General features: G+C 43.8%; 1 protein-coding gene across 2 annotated transcripts in view; it reads right to left on the bottom strand.

The window, feature by feature from the left end:
* Positions 1-20821, bottom strand: part of PRKG1 (protein kinase cGMP-dependent 1) — a 1275046-nt gene that overhangs the window by 536221 nt on the left and 718004 nt on the right. The gene's annotated exons all lie outside the window — the stretch shown is intronic.

Genomic DNA, 20821 nt, shown 5'->3' with positions numbered 1-20821 from the left:
TCATGATCTGAGCTAAAGGCAGATGCTTAACCCACTGAGCCACCCAGGCGTCCCTGAAATTTGATTTAAACAAATCAATAGTACACTTTCACCAACACAAAAAGGAAGTATAACCTTATGACCTGAAGCCATCATATTTTCATGAAAGGAACAATGTCTAAGCCAAGTGCTGGTTGAACCACAGGGAAAAGGTGCATTTGGGTAAATCTTTCCACTTGGAGAGACATGGAACAGGCAGAAGGAATTCAACTTTTTTACTTAACATGACCTGCCTACTTCTGTGCAAGACTGAGATTTAACATTAAAGCAATTCTTAGCAGAGAGGTGAGAAACAACTCTATGCCTACGAATGTTTTTACCATCCTAGACCATCAAGAGTAAGGAAATGTAAATAAAGATGAATATATGTGTTTTTTTTTTCATATCCCTCTCCTGGCTCCATGAAGACAAACAACAGTTTTCCAAGAAAAATATATGTCCTAGAGAGCCCAAGATAGCCTGGATTGAAATATTTTTGCCAAAAAGGTAAAACATTTGAATGTCAACATAGTAATATGTAAAGTGGCACAACCTTATTTAGATCATGATTTTGTTACAAGGTATAAGTAAGCAATCCCATGGAGAGATACCCATAAAACAGTCAACATTTAATAAGAATTCACATAACATAACAAAAACAGAATTATTGCTATATATTCCTTGAGGGGAGAGATTATGTTTTATATTTTTCACATAAACCAGGTATGTTATCTTGCAAGTAAAAGGAAAAAAAGGTAAAACATGCATGGTTTGGATTCAAATAATAAAAATCACATGAAAGCTTTCCAGAAGGGATTTTGGAGGGCAAACAGCCATAACTGAAAACTATTTCATGAATAATTTAATGTTATCACTTGCATTGACGTGAAAATGCTAAAGTATAATCCTGCCCTGAAGAAGGCAAGGCAAAAATGCACGCTTACAGCTAAACTACATGATTAGAAATAGCAAGGGTGGCCCCAGGAGAAGATGCGTCATGTCGAATTACATGGTCCTAGACTGAAGATTCAGTAGAGCATCTGTGGTTGGGTACCTAGACTTGTGATCCCAGACATGGATAACCTGATAATATAAGACCAGTGGTTATGATAATAACAGTCTCTACCTTACCTGGGCTACAGAACAGGTTAAAATATGTTGTAACAAAAAGATGCATATTAATTCAATTAGTGACATATGGAAACAAAGGGTGCATCTGTACAGAATGTCCTTATGCGTTGGCTCCATTTGGATCCAAGGACCAATATTCGGGGTCGTGTGGCAAATAACACGGGTTTCCATAGCTCTTCCCTACCAAAGAGTTTTCTGGTTTTGGTTGGGCTCTGAGCAACTGTTAGAAAGTAGGCTGGCTATTATTGGGGAATCTTCCCAAAAATCCACTTCTGGATTCCATGTAGTTCCTGATCATTCCTTTGGCCCATCAATCTATTTATTGATCTTAAAATCTTAGAGTGCATTTCGATGATATTTATTGAAAAGCTGGCACCACCTGCCAGCAAACCATTGTGCTAGATACTATTTAGGACCAAAGGAGATGGTTACGTTTGAGCCACAGATCCCCACCTGCCCTAGTCTCTCGACTTTTCATCCTTGTTAGATCCATCTTGTTGGATGCTTCACTAACCACATTCTACTGAACTCTGACCATGTCCCAGCAACCATGTCCCATTTTTTATTCCTGAGAAGTATACAACTCCGAGAGATCAGGTGCCTTATCCAAACTCATGATCTAGCACCATGAGAGTATTGTTATTAATATTCATAGCATGAATTTTGGAATAAGAATTTTATAGTAATTATATAGCCACCCCTTCCCTCAAAATCAGCTTCCCCAAGTGTAGACCAAAGATAAGAAAAGCACTTTTGGTGCACCTGGGTGGCTCAGTGGGTTAAGCCTCTGCCTTCGGCTCAGTTCATGATCTCAGGGTCCTGGGATTGAGCCCCACATCTGGCTCTCTGCTCAGCGGAGAGCCTGCTTCCCCCTCTCTCTCTGCCTGCCTCTCTGCCTACTTGAGATCTCTGTCTGTCAAATAAATAAATGAAATCTTAAAAAAAAAAAAAAGGAAGCACTTTCCTCATATACACGCTGCTGGGCAGCGATGTGCTGGATGAAGATAAAGCTCGTGGCATAGAATATGACTATCAGAAAGGTGTTCTGGTGTTTATCACCATCATCATCGTCACGACCATCAGCATCTAATAAGAGAGTGTGAATGTTCTGGTGTTTTAAGAGGTAAAAGATGAACTCCAGCAGGATCTGGAAAGTCTCGTAGTTGGAACATCAGGCGTATGTGTCTGTGTCTGGTGAAAGACGTGTAGAAGATCCAGTGTGGAAGGGACAGGAAACTATCATTAGGGACTGAATTATGGAGGTGCTGGTAAGTCACGATGAGGAGTTTGGTTTTTATTACATTTTCAGGGGAAACGAGTGAAGATTTCTGAAATGAAAGTTGACATCATCATATCTCTCTTTTAGGATCCAATTCTTATCTCACTGTCTCCCCCAGCCCTACCCCAGGGTCTTCACCCCATTATTCCCATTCTGTCTACTCCTGGGTCTTCTCTTGGCTACTTACAAATAGCACCACTTGCACACCCCTCCGCCTATCCCCACCCGGAGCCTCATCTCCGGCGTCGCCATCTCCAGTCTGGACGCTCCAGCCGCCTCGGGTCCTCAGGGCTTCCCCTGCTTCTACTCTTCTAGCCCTGCCTCACACTACCCACCACAGAGAACCGGAAAGCCTCCCTTTTGTTTCCTTAAAAAAAAAAAAAAAGGAAGAAAGAAAAAGACTGTTTGGGGGCTAATTTCAGATTTACAGAAGAGTCATGAAGCTGGTAGAGAGTTCCTGAATGGCCTTCACCCGACCTTCCCATCGTTACCGTCTTACAGAACCATGTGACCAGCTTTCTTCACCAAAGCTGAGAAATGGGCACACTCCTGTTGACCAGACGACAAACTTTATTTGGCTGTAACCCGTTTTCCCACTCGTGGACTTCCCACTTCCCCAAATCCACTTCTTTTCCCCACCTCAAGATCCAATCCGCACTAAACTGTTATACATCCACAGTCTTGTCTAACCCATGACAGCTCTTCAGTTCTTTATTCGATTTCTTGTGACCTTGCCAATTTTGAGGCACCCTGGGTCAGGTATTCAGTATAATACACCTCAACTTATCTGCTGTTTTCTTTCTTTCTTTTTTTTTAATTTTTAAATTTTTAATTTTTTTTTTTAATTTATTTGACAGACAGAAGTCACAAGTAGGCAGAGAGGTAGGCAGAAAGAGTGGGGGAGGCAGGCTCCCTGCCGAGCAGAGAGCCCAATGCGGGGCTCGATCCCAGGACCCTGGGATCCTGACCCGAGCAGAAGGCAGAAGCATTAACCCACTCAGCCACCCAGGCGCCCCTATCTGCTGTTTTCTTATCATGCACTGGGGGGTGATGGCAGAAGTGAAATGTCCTTCCCACCACATCATGTCCAGGGCACCTATCTTAGTCCATCCACGTTCTGCCAGAACAAAATACCACAGGCCAGGAAGCTTACAGACATCAGAAATGCATTTCCCATAGTTCTGGGGGCTGGAAGTCTGAGATCAAAGGCCTAGCTCATTGGGTAAAGACCCTCTTCTGGGTAGCAGACTTCCTGTCATGTTCTCATATGGCGGAAGGGATGCAGGATCTCTCCAGGGCCCCTTTATAGGGGTCCCAGTCTCCACAGAATCCACATGACTTCTATATCGTGATGTCAACATTTAACACTGGTGCTGGTGGTTATCTGCTGAGTGTCTCCGCTCCAATATCACTCTTTGTCCCCCCCTTTCTATATTCTGCTCATTAGACACAAGTCACTAAATCCAGCCCACACTCAAGAGGAACTAAGCTCCATTTATTTCCTGGAGGAGAAAAATCTACTTGTACTGAAATATGTGTCCCTTTTCCCCTATTTATTCAATCACTTATTTAATTGTTATAGATTAATGGGTATCTATTATAGAATATGCTTTTAAAAATATGCCACTATTTGTCTACATTAAGTGTCCCAATGGCTTTCCTTTATGCTAAATAAAACGCAACACTCTCCGGCAAAGCCAGGATACCCTCTCCCACACTCCCCTCCCCAGCCCACAGAGGCACAGTTATCCTAGCCTTTGCTAGAACTTGTCATAGTGTTCCCCTGTTCCCACTTTGGGATTTGGAGCTGACTGGCCTCTGCCAGGGAGAGTCTGATCTCTGACCTTCCCATTCATGTCTCAGCTTAAAAAGTCAACTTTTCAGGGAAGCCGCTCTTGCTGACCTGCTCCACGGTAGCCCTGGTTACACTCCTGCCCCTCTGATAGCACCTGCTGTAAGTGGGAACGATAAGTATTTCAGTGTATTGGTTCGTTGTTTGTTCCTTGTCCTCCCTCCCGCTAGAATGCCAGCCCTGCGAGAACAGGAACTTGGTTTCTCGGCCCACAGCACCGAGAGCAGTACCCAGCACAGGAGCAGATGGATCTAGATGAACGTGCACAAACAGAGGAAGGAAGGGGAGCCCCGGGAGACCTGACACAGAAAGATGGTTTGGGAAAACTCAATAATAATCAAGGCAGGAGGCAAGCAAGACTTCCATTCTTTTCTTTTCTTTTTTTTTTTTTTTAATTTGGGGGGGGGGTAGAGAGAGGGAGAGGGAGAAGCAAGCTCCCTGCTGAGCAGGGAACCTGATACAGGGCTTGATCCCAGGACCCGGAGATCATAACTTGAGCTTAAGGCAGATGCTTAACCCAGGTGCCCCAAAGAAGACATCCATTCAAACGGCTTATAATTTGCTGACCAGGCTATGGGTCAGAGGCTCATGATTCTCTCAGTTCTGAAGATGTTTCCCTTCTTACTTGAGGACCACGAATCCCATACTCTGGCTGAGGGTTGTGCCTGGAGTTAATCAACACAGGCACATTGATAGTGTATCAGGACAGTGATAAGTTTCCAGAGATAATCCACTGTCCTCGGGCCTCTGGATCCCCTCGCGACTTTGGCCAATCCTTCCCTTGGCCTTCCCAGTCTTCTGTCCTTACTCAGGACTCACTCACACCCAGACCAGAGACAGAAGACAAGGGGGTAGGGAAATGGCAAGGATAGAGATTGGTGTCATCTGCCTCCTCCTTCATCAGGACCCAAGCTCTGCTCTGTCTTCAGACTCCACAGCACTGTCTTGGCTTCTCTACAGAACAAGCAGCAGGAACACCACTGCCCAACCACAGGTCCTCATTGCCTTCCACTCCTGGCTCACCACGCTCAGTCTTGACAGCATGCCCATACTTCACAGAAAACAATACTATTAACAAAAACTCTACTTCAGGGGGGCTCGACAGAGAGAGGAAGCCAGAAACGAGGTAATAAAGCATGGGTTTCAATTCCATCTGAAACCCTTGTGGTTTCCAAGTACACATTTAATCCTGATCTTTTAAAAGGGTATAAAAGCCGGACACTGGACAAGGACACTAGCCTCTCCCAGGCTAACAGGTGCAATGGGCTATTAACAGCTCACCAATCACTGTCAGCGACTTTTCTATTCTCTGGAAAGTGTCTGCCTCCTTGAGATGCCCCGCTTGTGTTTGACTCTCGGCTTTGCACATTCGCTTCCTTCTGGCTATAATATTCCTGCCTCTTTCTCTTCCATACTATGGATCTCAGCACAGTGTCCCCTGAAAAGGTTTTTTGGTGACACTTGTAAGAACCAATAATAACAGGACCCTTAATTTCTCGTGTCCAGGCAAGCATCACTTTGTTAGGAGTGTGTGTGTGTGTGTGTGTGTGTGTGTGTGTGACAGAGAGAGAGAGAGAGAGAGAGAGAGAGAGAGAGTGTTCTAGCTTCCCTGCTGCATTCAGAGCTCCTTGAGGGTGGGTGCTGGCATGATGTGTTTATCCCCAGCTCCAGGATGGAACTGTCAACTCAGTAGGCCAACAGGCAGAACTAATCATGTTCTTGACTATTTAATCAAAAGATGATTAGGAAATATTTTTGAATTTTTGCTTTCAACAAATAAGCTCTTCAAAGGAAGGCATTCTTAATCACAAGAGGGATGTTTTGATGCACTGGCGGCAGTTAATATCCAAGTATTTGCTGCTATTATGTCCTCAGTACAAATCCCTAAAATTCACAGAACGCTCCCAGTTTCTACTGCGTCAGGGTTTCCGAACGAACAACCACTCTAATCAGAATGGCTATTATTGTTTGTTTTGCTTTTTAAGATTTTTTTATTTATAATTTTTCCCTAGTTTTATTGAGATGTAATTGACATGGAACATTGCATTAGTTTCAGGTATACAGCATAATGGCGTGATACACGTTTATATGATTTATTGCTTATTTGCATATTTGGTGGGGTCTTAGCTCCTTCTAATGGACTTTTAGCCTCTTGGTTTCCAATGAAACAGAGCTGAAGCAACCAGACAGAACTCTGGACTCTTCTACTGTAGAATATTTAAGAGAAAAAGAAATTACAAATTTAAAGTTGATTGATCAGAATTCTTTGCGAGGGCTTCTATCTTTTTTCCTCTCTTTCAACCCTTAACTTACTAGGGCAAATTAAAACTAAAACAAAAACAAGCAAACAAAAAAACCCTGAGAAATCCTGTACTTCCAAGTTGTTATTTACCTAATTAATGTTCCTATAAAATACAAATTTTCCTTTTTTCTACAGGTTTTTTTCCCAAGTTTGCTGCATTATTAACTGAAAATGATATTTTATGAGGAAAAACAAAACAAAACAAAAATCACAGAATAGAGACTCTAATTTTATAATGCACGTCAATAGGAAAACAGAATTTAATACACAGGCAGCTTTTCCAGAACAAATCCATTCTGTTTACTGAGGTCTAACTTATTAAATATTCTTCCCATGAAATTGAGAGACCATCACTTGTCCTTTTAAAGAAGAAAAGCTACATAATTAGGTAAGCAGAGAGAGCAGCTTGCTGAATAATGCATAGTTTTTAGTATTAACAACTCAACAGCTACATCCGTACTGATTCTAATAGTTCACATAGCACTTGTTACCTTGGCAACCCCATGAATGATAACAATTGCATGGGAAAAAAGTGTACTTGTTTCAATATATCCTATGATATTAAGGTCCTAGAGACCTGGGAGGCTGATCTATGTGCTCAGTCTGGGAATGCCAGGTTATCAGAGTCAGTGACCAGGAGACTTATTTCCAGGAGATATTCTGAGTAAAATGTCAAAAAGATTTGGGGCAGATGGTTGGGTCCGAGAACACCGGAGACCTCACAGAGACATTGGGGGCACATGAATGTCCAGAAATCTGGACTGAGTGGTGAAACATGGGTTCAAGAACAGTAGGGAATGTTTTGTTTGATGCTAAGCCAAGATGAAGACACTGAACTATCCTCAGGGCACTTCTCAGAACCATGGACAGCAGTCTACAAACTACAAGAGCTGGGTGATGGGGGTCCACCATGCCGTGAGCAAGGAACACAGGGCAGTTATGATGAAAGGCACCTGGCATCCACATGGCACACCTTGGCGTTCATGGGAAGTGAGGTTCGAGAAGAGGAGACGAAATGGTTTGGGACCTTAATATTCCCAGGGGATATGAGCCAGTAAGGCCACGTGTCTCGTAACAAATGGCTGACTAAGCAAGGTCCCACAGGCATATATAAAAGCATCTATGTCTTCAATGAATACCACTAAAGGTAACATGCATACACATAAGTTGTCCAAGAAAAGTCTTCTATATGAAGGCGCTTTATATCTTCCCCCTCAGAGATAAGGGAAGATGTTGAACATAATGGCCATACTTCCCCTTCCTTCAGGTGGGAAGAAACCAATAGAAGATCCACTAATAATGACAATAATAACCTTTATTTTCCATTGATGTTTTTTCTAAGGTGGTCATTGCAGATTTGCAACTTCAGGGGGTTGAATGGCTCACTCCGGAAATGCCCTCCATGTGAGCACATGAGAACCATGAGTCCTCATGGAGCGTTTCTCGGACTCCAGGGGTTTGGATTCCGATGTTCATTCCAAATGCAGATTTCAGGGATCTGTGTCCAGATATTTTAGTTAACTTGTTTAGAGGGGACCCAGGTATCTGTATTTTCATGAGTTTCTAGAGGGATTTCTGATGCATGCTAATCTGAGAATTTTTTTAATTTGTCAGTCTATCCATGAAGTTTGACAAATGATAGAAAAATGAACCTAAAGTTTTATCTAATGAAATATTTTTGTTGGGGGAGGAGAAGAGGAACACAGGGAAATAAAGTCCAACAGTAAAAAACAACATGCCAAAATAAACCTTATTATCCAATTCTCAGTCTTTGTACCCATATAAAACTGCTATTATTAGTTTCTCAGACACCCTTAGAAATACCTCATGAATATTCCAATATTATAGCTCATACATGCATGCTTACACACCCCCTTGCAAATGGCAGGGGGTAGAAAAAGAATGGGGATATACTTTAACATTGTCCTGAACCTTGCTCTTTTTCATTAAAATATATCTAGGAGCACCTGGGTGGCACAGTGGGTTAAGCATCCAATTCTTGATTTTGGCTCAGGTCGTGAACTCAGGGACCTGGGAAGGAGCACTCAGCAGGAAGTCTGCTTGGAATTCCCTCTCTCTCTCTACCCCTCTCCACCACTGTTCATGCACTCTCTCTCACTCTTTCTCTCTCTCTCTCTCTCAAATAGATAAATAAATCTTTAGAAAATGAATAAAGTAAAATAAGTCTATAGGACATTATTCCATAGATACACATATAGGTTTCCCTCATTTTAGAAACTGTTGCACCTAATTCTATAAAGAGAATACATTTTATAATATATAGCCATAATAAATAGCTTCTAACTCACTGATGATATATATAGGTTGTTTCTAGCATTTGCAATTACAGCCATGAATGATGTCTCCTGACATCTGACAACTCCTGGTGCATGTAACGATAAGAATGGATGGTTCTAGACACTTCTCCTATGAAGACATACAAATGGCTAGCAGACACATGAAAAAATGGTCATCATCATTAACCATCAGGGAAATTCAAATCAAAACCACATTGAGATATCACCTTACACCAGTCAGAATGGCAAAAATTAACAAGGCAAGAAACAGCAAATGTTGGTGAGGATGTGAAGAAAGTGGAACCCTCTTACACAGTTGGGGGGTATGCAAGTTGGTGCGGCCACTTTGGAAAACAGTGGGGAGGTTCCTCAAAAAATTAAAAATAGAGTTACCCTAAGATCTGGCAATTGCACTACTGGGTATTTACTCCAAAGATACAAATGTAGTGAAAAGAAGGGCCATATGTACCCCAATGTTCATAGCAGCAATATCCATGATAGCCAAACTGTGGAAGGAGCTGAGATGCTCTACAACAGATCAAGGGATAAAGAAGAAGTGGTCCAGATATACAATGGCCTATTATTCAGCCATCAGAAAGGATGAATACCCAACTTTTATATCAACATGGATGGGACGGGAGGAGATTATGCTGAGTGAAATAAATCAAGCAGAGAAAATCAATGACCATATGGTTTCACTTATTTGTGGAGCATAAGGAATAACATGGAGGACATTAGGAGAAGGAAAGGAAAAGTGAAGGGGAGGGGGAAACAGAGGGGGAGATAAAGCATGAGAGACTGTGGACTCCAAGAAATAAACTGAGGATTTTAGAGGGTAGAAGGGTGGGGGGTTGAAAGGGCCTGGTGGTGGGTATTAAGGAGGACACGTATTGCATGGAGCACTGGGTGTTGTACACAAACAATGAATCTTGGAACACTGCATCAAAACTTAATAATGTATTTTATGGTGACTAACATAGCACAGTTTAAAAAAATTTAAAAAAAAAGAATGGATGGATGGTTGTCTTGCCCTGATGACAAGAACATGTCACAGTCAGTACGAGTGGATATTCCATTCTGGGCAACTGGGGCTCCATTCAGCACACGTGAACATTTTGCTGACAGCTCCGAGCACATGGGTCCATCTACCTCTGTCATTTACATCCTTCTACATCTCTTTCTTTGGTAAGAGATGAGAGAGACCCTTTTTCTCTTCTAAATCTCTACGTTTGGACTGCCCTGTTTTTCCCATCCTACTCCCTGCTTCATTCTAAATGTGCCTTAGTCATTGGCTTGACCAATGCCCCTCCCAGTAAGCCATGCCTCTCTGTGTGGCCACTCTGTCCTCTGTTCAAAGAAATCTGAACATACAACACATAGGCATGATATACATGCAAGGAAGAAAAATAACAGTGTCTATCCATCTACTGGGTTAAAGGGGCTCACTTTTCAAGTCCAACGAACACTGAGATTTTTAAATAATGTCTGGATGTCCCTTCCGAGGTGATCTTAGAACCTGAGTAATAATACTGCTGCATTGTACAAATACCAGTGTGACAGAACATTCATACGCCAAACACGATGGCTTGCGTTACACAAACTTACATGTGCCGGAGCTGTGCATGATGTTTTAAGAGCCAGAAAAACATGTTTCTGTTCATCATCCCGGTTTTAAGTCTAGAACATATTCAATGCAATTTAATGTCCTATTAGTCAATAATGCCTGTTGAACTTCCAAAGAAGAAATGTGCCATTTTAAGTGTTTCTCTTTATCCAAGAATCACATATATCTTAGTCTGCGTAGATTTCTTTCTTCAGAGTGACAATTTCCATTTGAAATGGCTTCAGTGAAGCACCTTCTCTGTTTTGCTTCCTTCTACCGTGAAATAATTTGGAGTTTCTGGGTGCTCTGTTTTTATAAGCAAGCAGCCACAAAGGATGAGAAGAGAATTCGGCACAATGAATTTTCTTGGCAAAATAATGTATTAGCTAAATGGTGTTGAGTAAATCACCTGTTCCACCAGCAGCTGGTTGAAGGCTCTATACAGTAAATGACAAAAATAAGCCTCGGTGGAGACTTTTCAATATTCTGCCATGTGGCTATAGATTTCAGAGTTTCTTCCTGTCAGTTTCATGCTGCATTTCTTCACAAAACTGACAGGCAGCTCACAAGGCAAGAAAAAGTTAGGATAGGTGGCTGGTGGTGAAACTGGATAGGAGCTTTCCTTCGGGGGGATAAAACACTGTTTCTGAGTGCACAAAGAAAGAGGCAGAACTTTCAGGAATAAGCGAACCATCTCCCTTGGCCAGACTGACTGCATTCTTGTCGGCCTCTCATTTGCTCTACGACCCAGGGTGGATTCTTGGCCTTTGCTTGTGCCTTGATTTCCTCATCCACCAGAAAACCCTCCAGAGGCTGTTGCAGGCATGGATGAGCAATTACAGAGAAAGCACTTGGGACAGCAGGTGGCTTTGCCATTGGAACAGTAAGAGTGGGCTTCATGGAGCTTTCTGCAAGGTTTTGGGGTCTCCATGTATAAAAGACCCCTAGAGTTATGGCCTCATACTATTGTCTATTAACTCAGGGCTTAAGAGTTCTTCAAAAAAGAAAAAAAAAAGAGTTCTTCAAATAAGAAGCTTAGCACTGACAGTAATTTGAACACATGGATGGAAACAGAAAGATGATTTAGAGAGGAAAGAGGACACAAATGCAGACCCACTGCTCCCTTGTTAATCAAGATCCTGGCCATTCAGACCCCATTCACAAACATGTTTGCTTCTCTCCTGACTTGTGACCTAAACCCTCTCCCCCGAGCTAACTTTCCCAGCAGGCTGTCCCACCTGCTTTCTCACTCAGCTCCTTCCAGCTACCAACTGTTACCTCCTGCATAAAGGAATGGTGCCTTTGAAAGGAAGTCACTCCCTGGCCCCTGGGTGGCTCTGTTGGTTAAGCCACTGCCTTCAGCTCAGGTCATGATCCTGAAGTTCCAGGATGGAGCCCCACATCTGGCTCCCTGCTCAGCGGGGAGTCTGCTTCTCCCTCTGACCCTCCCACACCTCATGCTCTGTCTCATTCTCTCTTTCAAATAAATAAATGAAATCTTGAGAAAAAAAAAAAAAGGAAGTCACCCCCAAACATTCTGGCTTCAGGCAAGCTATCAGAACCACCTGGAAGCCCCCAGAAGGAAAACTAGAGGTGGTGGGGGGACTTCGAGCACAGAACTGTTTTCTACCCAGATGAAGGAAACACACACACTTATTTGGAGGAAAGGAGGTCAGAAAGAAACTCACAGAGCGGACAACCTCAGAAACAGGAGATAGTTTTTTTTGTTTGCTTTTTGTTTTTCAATGGGTGATAAGAAAGGCCAGTTTGGGAAACCAAATCCTTAAAGAATGTGACTAGTTGCTGAGCCCCACAAACAAGACAGCATCAAGTGACCAACACCGGCCGGCCCCTACCGTCCAGGGGAAGCAAGCTCTATGGATGCTTCCCTTGTGAACACAGTCTGGTGGTCACAGGAAAACTCGTATCGATACCGCTTTTTTCAAAATGCAATACATATGTGAACTTACATGAGAAACTCAATTTAACCAAGAAATCAACTTGGTTATATTTTAGGTGGGCTCTCCTTAAAAATGACTCTCAGGTAATCATATGCTTTGTTTGGAAGTTAGAATTTAAGAACTCTGGGAAAGAACAACAAACTGCTGGTTGCCTTGATGGCCTGGGAACCATGCACCCCTAGCCACACAGGAGCCGGCTGCCAGAATTACAGGCTTTGACTCCGATGCAGGTCAGCTATAAGTAATAATAATCCTCCGTCCTCACTACAGAGAGGTGTATATGGCCATGAAGAACCCAGGTTGACAAAGAGAAAGAACAGCCTTTTTCTCCATAATAAACAGAAAAAAAATCCTTTTATCTTCAACCTCAGCAAGAGGGTCAGCGGGTAAACAGCAATTATATTTTTGTTTTCTACACACCTCTGAGGCAATCAAACAAATCAAAAACGCATTTGGAGCCCGTCTGCTCCCATCCTGTCTTCTCTCTCTCGTCTGACAGAACAGAAACCCCTTGCAGGCATGGCTGTTCTGCCGCAGAACTGAATCTGAACATTGTCCATCCTCGGTCAAAGTTCGAGATAAAAGCGAATGAAAGCTTCCAGTGACACGTGCTCCTGGGAGCAGGAATCACATTGACAACTCTGCATCTGGTCACACTCGGGGCCCACCTTCCATCTAGCACACGCTCCATGAATATTTACAAGATCGACGCTGAGTCCCTTTTAGTGGAATGAAGCGTGAAAGGGTCCCTAAAGACGGAGCAGGCTGGTGCTGATCTGAAACATGTCGTGGGGGGCCCTTCCTTCCTCCTGGAGCTGCACGCAGGTCCCTGCCCTCCTGCACTTCCTTCACCCCACCAGCAGACATCTGCCGGCAGGAGGATTTCTTGGAACCGCCCCCCCCCCACCACCACCACTGTGCAAGTCCGGCAGGTGAGAATGAACACCAGCAGCAGCCGTTCAAACCCCAGAGCACCGGGCCCACAGGAAAACCTCAGCCTTGCCTTCAGCCTCCCTGCAGGCCTCCGCACTCTTCCCGGGACCCCTCACGGGCCATGGGCTCACACACACAGTTCCATTCTCAGAGCTCACAAAGGGCTGAGCTCCAGAGGAATAGGTCATTTGCAGCTCCCAGCTTCCCTGCCCGCTGTGCTTTGTGCCCTGGAGCCAGAGGGGGCTTGGCATAGACCTTGGAAGGGGAGTGAGAGAAAGTGCTCGCACTGTGCAGCCAAGCCCCAGGTAAATGTCAGGAGGCAGTAATGAAGAGCGCAATGAATCCAAGAATTGTTACTATTTATTGTTGCATTAAACTGTCAAGAACAGACGTCTCAATATGTTTAGATGAATGATGGAAGAGTTTTGATATTTTAAAAATGTACGCTCTCCTCCCCATCAAGAAAATCACAGTCTGTGCAGCGAGAGCTTTCTGAAGATTGGGAAAGCATTTCTTTTCCTGTTTTATACCAGGTTATTTTTTTTTTCTATCCAGAAATTGATATTTTAAAAGTTTATAGGGAAATGACCCATTCAGGGAGCTCCTGCTTTGTTTTTGCAGTGACAGAGGGCCTGACTTAGAGGGGTGTAGGTGTACAAGTGCTCCCTGGTGGGAGATGGATCTGGAACAGCCGCCCTGCTCAGGACAGCACCCCCCCCCCAAGGGGAGGCCAAAAGAGCTCCTTCCAGAATGCATGGGCCACCAGGGCAGATCTTCAGCTGCCAGCAGGACGGCGGGACCAGCGTTTCAAATCATTGCAAATCTGCACCTGATGACAAATGGTCACTGTCCTGAGTCTCCCAGTGTCCCTGTCCTGGGCTTCTCCATGGCCCAGCAGGTGGAGAAGTTTAACTCCAGGCGCTGGAAGGGTCTGTAGGGTCTTTCCTACTACAAATGACTGCTGGGCTGGGCCCCTGCCTGTGGTTGCAGGACGGTCTCGCTACCACCCTGGCCTCGGTCCCTTTCCCGTATCAGATTGAATCGTGAATGGACATCAGAGTGGGGGTGGCCCTTTATACTCTCTCTCCCAGGAAGCTGGAATCTCAACTTGGAGAGACAAATCATTCTTGCTGGGCAAATCCATAGCAAGTCAATCAGAGCCTGAGGAAGAACCCCTCAAATGTCAGTGGACCAGAGAGAGAAACCAGAAATCCCGTTCTTCGGAGCGCAGGGGAAATAAAGGTAGAAAGGAGAGAGAGCACGCACGCATGCGCACACCCAGGGAAAGCAGGGGCAGAGGGTGAGGGAAAGAGAAAGAGAATCCCCAGAAGACTCCACCCCCAGCACAGAACCTGATACAGGGTTTGATCTCATGACACTGAGACCGTGACCTGACCCAAAATCAAGAGTCTGACTTTTAATTGACTGAGCCACCCAGGCGCCCCATTCCTTCTTTTCTTGAAGGTGACTGCATTGTGGATTGAATTGGGTCCTTTCTCTCCTCTCCTCACCCCAATTCATATGTTAATTATTGGGAGGTAGGGTCTTTGAAGAGATAATTAAGGTTCAGTGAGGTCCTAAGGGTGGGGCCCTCGGCCAACCTGGAGTCTTTAGAAGAGGTGGAAGACACACCAGGAATTCGTGTGCACGCACACACTCGGAGGAAAGGCCAGCTAAGGCTCACCCACCCAATGGTGGGTGAGTGGCCATCTAAAAACCAATGAGAAGCCTCTGGGAAAGCAAACATGGCGGCCCCTTGTACTTAGACTTCGTGTTCCCAGAACTGTGAGAATTTTCAGTTGTCCAAGCCCCCCAGTCTGCCGGCATCTTGTTAGGGCAGTCAGCCTCCCGAGACACCGCAGAGCAGAGCTTGGTTCCCATGGCTGGAGGCCCTGTCCAGACTTGCACCAAAAAGTGCTAGCAACTGTCTTCCTATAAACACTGGATTTTACATTTTGATCTAATTTCTGACTCCAGAGAATCTAAATGCTCCAGGACAAATCTGAAAGGGGGGGGTGCCGAAATAATGTTTCTCAGGAGTGATAATAAATCCAAAATACATGCTGCCAAACTGACTTCCGGGGTTGTGTTCACTGTTCTGAGCCCTCAGTCAGGCATTTCATGATAGCCTCTTTCCTATCACTTGGTATAAACATAGGCTCACTGGATGGCCCAGTCGAGCCTCAGAAGCGTGACACTCTATGAACCCATAATTACATTACCCCAAAGATTTACCCCAAAGATACAGATGTAGTGAAAAGAGGGGCCATCTGTACCCCAATGTTCATAGCAGCAATGGCCACAGTCACCAAACTGTGGAAAGAACCAAGATGCCCTTCAACGGACGAATGGATAAGGAAGATGTGGTCCATATACACAATGGAGTATTATGCCTCCATCAGAAAGGACAAATACCCAACTTTTGTATCAACATGGAAAGGACTGGAGGAGATGATGGTCAGTGAAGTAAGTCAAGCAGAGAGAGTCAATTATCATATGGTTTTGCTTACTTGTGGAGGATAAGGAATAACACGGAGGACATTAGGAGGAGAGAAGTGATTTGGGGGAAATTGGAGGGGGAGAAAAAGCATGAGAGACTGTGGACTCTAAGAAACAAACTGAGGGTTTGGGAGCAGAGGGAGGGAGGTGGTTGGGTGAGCCTGGAGGTGGGTATTAAGGAGGACACACATTGCATGGAGCACTGGGTGTGGTGCATGAACAATGCATCTTGGAACACTGAAAAAATAAAATAAAAATTTTTAAAAAAAGTGTGATGCCAGTGTCCAGAGGGAATGACAGTTGAGACAGTTGAGACAGGTCTCTGAAGGTGGGTGCTGGATTGTTCTGGTCCCAGGAGGAGAGACTCATGAGTTGTTCCTCTTAAACAGGATGTCTTTATCCAGGCTCTGCTCTGGGGGTTTGTACTTTCCCACCATTTATGAGGTTACTTCCTCCTTCTGCTCTTCAGGTGGCAGACTGAAGCCTGACTAAGGGAGCTCTGGTTCTTGTCCCATTAGTCATGCTTCTCCTGCCTTTGAAGTAATGGCCACGTCTGCCTGTGTGCGCTCAAAGGCAGTGGTGGTAATGACATCCTGAATGGGACCCTTCACTTGTTCACAGAAGTGCCCTGCGCGCTGGCCCGAGGAAGGGTTATGCCAGCAGAGATGCTCCAGGATCAAAATTCAGACAGGTCCTTCTAACGCCAATGAGAAAGTGGAATTTCAGCCAGCTAAGTATTTGAAGAGTGCAGTTCAGGGTTTAGTGTAAGAACCTGTGAGCACCACCTTGATCAGTAAATTCTTGTTGAAGCGTCTGATGGGGTTGGGCCTTAACAGCCGCCATGTTCAACTCCAGACCTGCCCCCCGGTGACAATGGCCTTGCTATCCACACAGGAATCCGAAAATCAAGAGAACTGTTTTCAGGCTGTCGCTCTACCACTTACTAGCTACGGATCCTTGAGACACTCATTTCATGGAATCATAATTTAAGAGCATGAGTTCTTGAGCCAAATGATGCAAGTTCAAATTTTTGAGATAAGATGATCTGACAAGAGGCCATTAGTTCCCCCAGGCCAACCCCTTCAAAGACAAAGATGAAGAGAGACACACTAAGAAATAAACAGTAGTTGACTAAAAGGAGTCTCTTTGCTCTTAAGATGTTTTATCTATGGTTACTAGTTCTACATACCAATGATTAATAATTACCATACAAAATAAATGATGATTAAAAATAAGTATGTTGGGACACCTGGGTGGCTCAATGGGTTAAGCCTCTCCCTTCGGCTCAGGTCACGAACTCAGGGTCCTGGGATCAAGCCCCGCATTGGGCTCTCTGCTCAGCGGTGAGCCTGCTTTCCCCTCTCTCTGCCTGCTGCTCTCTCTGCCTACTTGTGATCTCTCTCTCTGTGTCAAATAAAGTAATAAAATCTTTAAAAAAAAAATAAGTATGTCATGTATCAAGACAAAAGTCCATAGAGGGGATATCATTCCCATTTCATAGAAAGGGAAGTACAGAGAGGTAAAGTAATTGTTCTAAGGCTTCACAGCACTAATTAAACCAGGCAGTCAACCCAAGTCTCTCTGACATTAAAGTCCGTGCTCTTAACCCTTCACCTTACTGCCTCTGGATGGAAAATCAGAACATCTAGATCCCATTACATGCTAAGCCAGCAACCAGGCATGTGACTCTGTCAGGTCTCTTGTCTTCCCTGGGTCTCACTCCTCTCATCTATTTAAAAAAAAAACAAAGTGTTGGAACACACAATCTGTTGCAGGGAGAATGCTTGCCTCTTCCAAGTCTCTAGTCCTGGAATGGCATATTCTCCGCAGTTCCAAATTCATGAGATATTTCTCTTGCCAATCAAAGCGACTCATCTCATGTGTCAGTAAATGGAATTTACTATGTATTCCTCTGTACACTGTTCCATATTAAATACATTTAAAGAATCGGGCGGGGCATGGGGTTGGGTGAGCGGGTAGGGCATGTGTCTCTGGATCTTGGGGCCAGGAGTTCAAGCCCCACTTTTGGGGGGGGGAGGTAGAGATTACTTAAAATAAAATAAAAATTAAAATAAAATAATTGGGAAAAATGCCACAAACCCAATTTGGGGATTGAGAAATTTGGGCTCTCGTTTTGTGAAAAATGCTTTTATTACCTATCTAACTGGATGCTGTAAAAGAATCCATATACGATGTTTAACGATAGCCCTGCAAATTGAAAAAAAGAAACATTTTCTCAATTGCTTCAGTTTTTATACCTTATGGTCCATCTGTTGCCACGGCACTGATTGTGGTGTCAAAATTGCAATTACTTACACTCAGGAACAATCAGGGAAAAGGCCAAGGGAGATTGTGTCCAGGCCTCAATGACCCATGATTACTCTACTAATTGTGGAAGAGGAATTTTAAAATCAAGAGACCTGGCTTCAGGCTGTAGTTCTACCATTTACTAGCTATGAATCCTTGGGAAACTCATTTCATGGAATAATTTAAGAGCTTGGGTTCTTAAGACAAAGGATGTGAGTTCAAATCCTGGCTCCACCAGTTAACAAGGTCACAGTAGTGACCTTCTCTTAGCTGTAAATTGACAGGATGACTGCCTATCTCAGAAAGGTTGTTAAGAGGATTAAATACAATAATGCATTTCAGAAAGCATTGACCAGAGGTCCTCCTTCCTATTTACGGCTCAGAGTTTGCTTTCATGAATGGTATCTGTATTTTAAATGAGTCCATTGCTATGCAAACTTCTATGCAACTGTCCCCTAAAATCAGGATACACATGATTGCAGTCTAAACCACATGGGGAAACCCAGACAAGTGTTTGGTGAACTAAAAATATCACATTATTGTTTGGTTAACATATGTAATCTGTTATAAGATGATGTTCTATTAACTTTTTAAAAATATCCACTGAGTGCTTGTAACATAAGAAGCACTGGGCTGGGCAATATGAGAACTAAAAATCAGACATGGGTTCTGCGCTGAAGTGGGTAATGTGAGAATCTCAGTGCTGCTGTTGCGAGGTAGGAGGAGATACTGGGTGCTAAGTCAATCCTTTAAAAGGAAGTCTCTGAAGTGAGTGTTGAAATACAGAAAGGATTTAAACATGGGAGGATGAGAAGGGAGAGAGAGAGAGAAAAGACATCCCCAACAAAGAATGGTGAACTGAGGAGTGGGTGGGAGGCATGTAATGAGAATGAAAATGATTGTGGGAGATGTTAAAAAAATGTAGGAAGAGTAACTGCCACACTTAGAATACAAATTATAAAGGGTTGGGGTACCTGGGTGGCTCAGTCGTTTAAGCATCTGACTCTTGGTTTCAGCTCAGGTTATGATCTCAGGGTCATGGGATCGAGCCCCAACTTGGGCACTAGGTTCTGCATGGAGTCTGCTTGAGATTCTCTCTCCCTCTGCCCCCACCTCCTATAGGCTCACACACTCTCTCTCAAATAAATAAATAAACAAATATTAGAAGGGATTAAAAAGGAGGGGTGCCTGGGTGGCTCAGTGGGTTAAAGCCTCTGCTTTCAGCTCAGGTCATGATCAGGTCAGAAGCTTGTATCTCCTGGTCCTCTTCACCTGTTTTGTCCACCCCCCGAAACCCCTCCACCACTACTGCTGTATCTATAGCTGTGTCTCTTTTGTTGTTTTGTTTGCTCATTTATTTTGACTTTTAGGTTGCACACATAAATGAAATCATACGATATCTTTCTCTGTCTTACTTCACTTAGCATATTACCCTATCCAGATTCTGCTTTTTAATCCCTTCTTTTTTTTTAAGATTTAATTTATTTATTTGACAGACAGAAATTGCAAGTAGGCGGAGAGACAGGCAGAGAGAGAGGAGGAAGTAGGCTCCTCGCTGAGCAGAGGGCCCGGTGCGGGGCTCGATCCCAGGACCCCAGGATCACGACCTGAGCTGAAGGCAGAGGCTTTAACTCACTGAGCCATCCAGGTGCCCCAGAAGACTGGTGTTCTTAAACCTCTGCTGTTACCATTGTGTCCAGGTGTCAGAAAGAAGAAAGCCTACCAACTCATGCATCAAGCTTATACTCATAAATCTCATCCTCAAAACCTTTCACAATCTCTCCTGAAAATCAATCTTAAATCACGCTACTCACCAACCACTTTTTTGGTTTCCTCTGAAGACATCAAAAAATGTTTCGGCTATTTCTCTCTGTTTGTGTTTTGGCTATTTCTAGTTCCTGGCTATTTTGCTCCATCATCTGTGTTCACATACCAGATTATAATCCTTTCTTTAAATCCCAGCCCCAACAGCCAGTCTTCCTTGATGATCTAGGCCTTATCAGTCTGTCTGCATGCTTCATTACATATTTATTTTATGAAAATGTAACATGAAGGAACTATCACTGACCTAGGAATAAAATGACAAGGTCTCCACTCTGACTGGGGACATGTTATTTAATGCCAGGGGATTCCTCTGGTGTAAAATGAAGGGTTTGTGCATTAACTAACTCTCAGGTGGCTTAGAGTTCATTCAATAAATAAAATGAGCTTCTACCTGTGCTAAGCTCTGTCCTAGGTGCTGAGGATACAGTGGTGAAGAAGACAACGTCTGTCTGTCCCTCTGTCTATCTACCTATGATTTTCTCCCTTGAGTTCAGTGCTTCTCAACTTCAGCCTTCATCAGAATCCCCTCTGGCGCTTATTACAACCCAGATTTCTGTACAGATATGCCACTCTGAAGAGTTTCTGATACAGCAGGTCGGAAGTAGGCCCCCAAACTTTGCATTTCCCAAGATGTTTCCGGGTGGTGCTCATGCTGTTCACCCGGGAACCACACTCAGAGAACCTCTGGGTTAGTGGAATGTCACCATCTTTTTGTATTGACAGCATTATGCTGCTGTATTGCCAGTGTCTAGAATACATATTGACAGAACAAAAGACTAAATATAAGGTATTTTGTTTGACAAAGGGGAATGAAG

Source organism: Meles meles, chromosome 13 (genome assembly GCF_922984935.1).
Source record: "Meles meles chromosome 13, mMelMel3.1 paternal haplotype, whole genome shotgun sequence".
In the NCBI taxonomy this organism is placed as follows: domain Eukaryota; kingdom Metazoa; phylum Chordata; class Mammalia; order Carnivora; family Mustelidae; genus Meles; species Meles meles.
The sequence above is the reverse complement of the archived record's forward strand: the minus strand, read 5'-3'. Positions and strand labels throughout refer to the sequence as shown.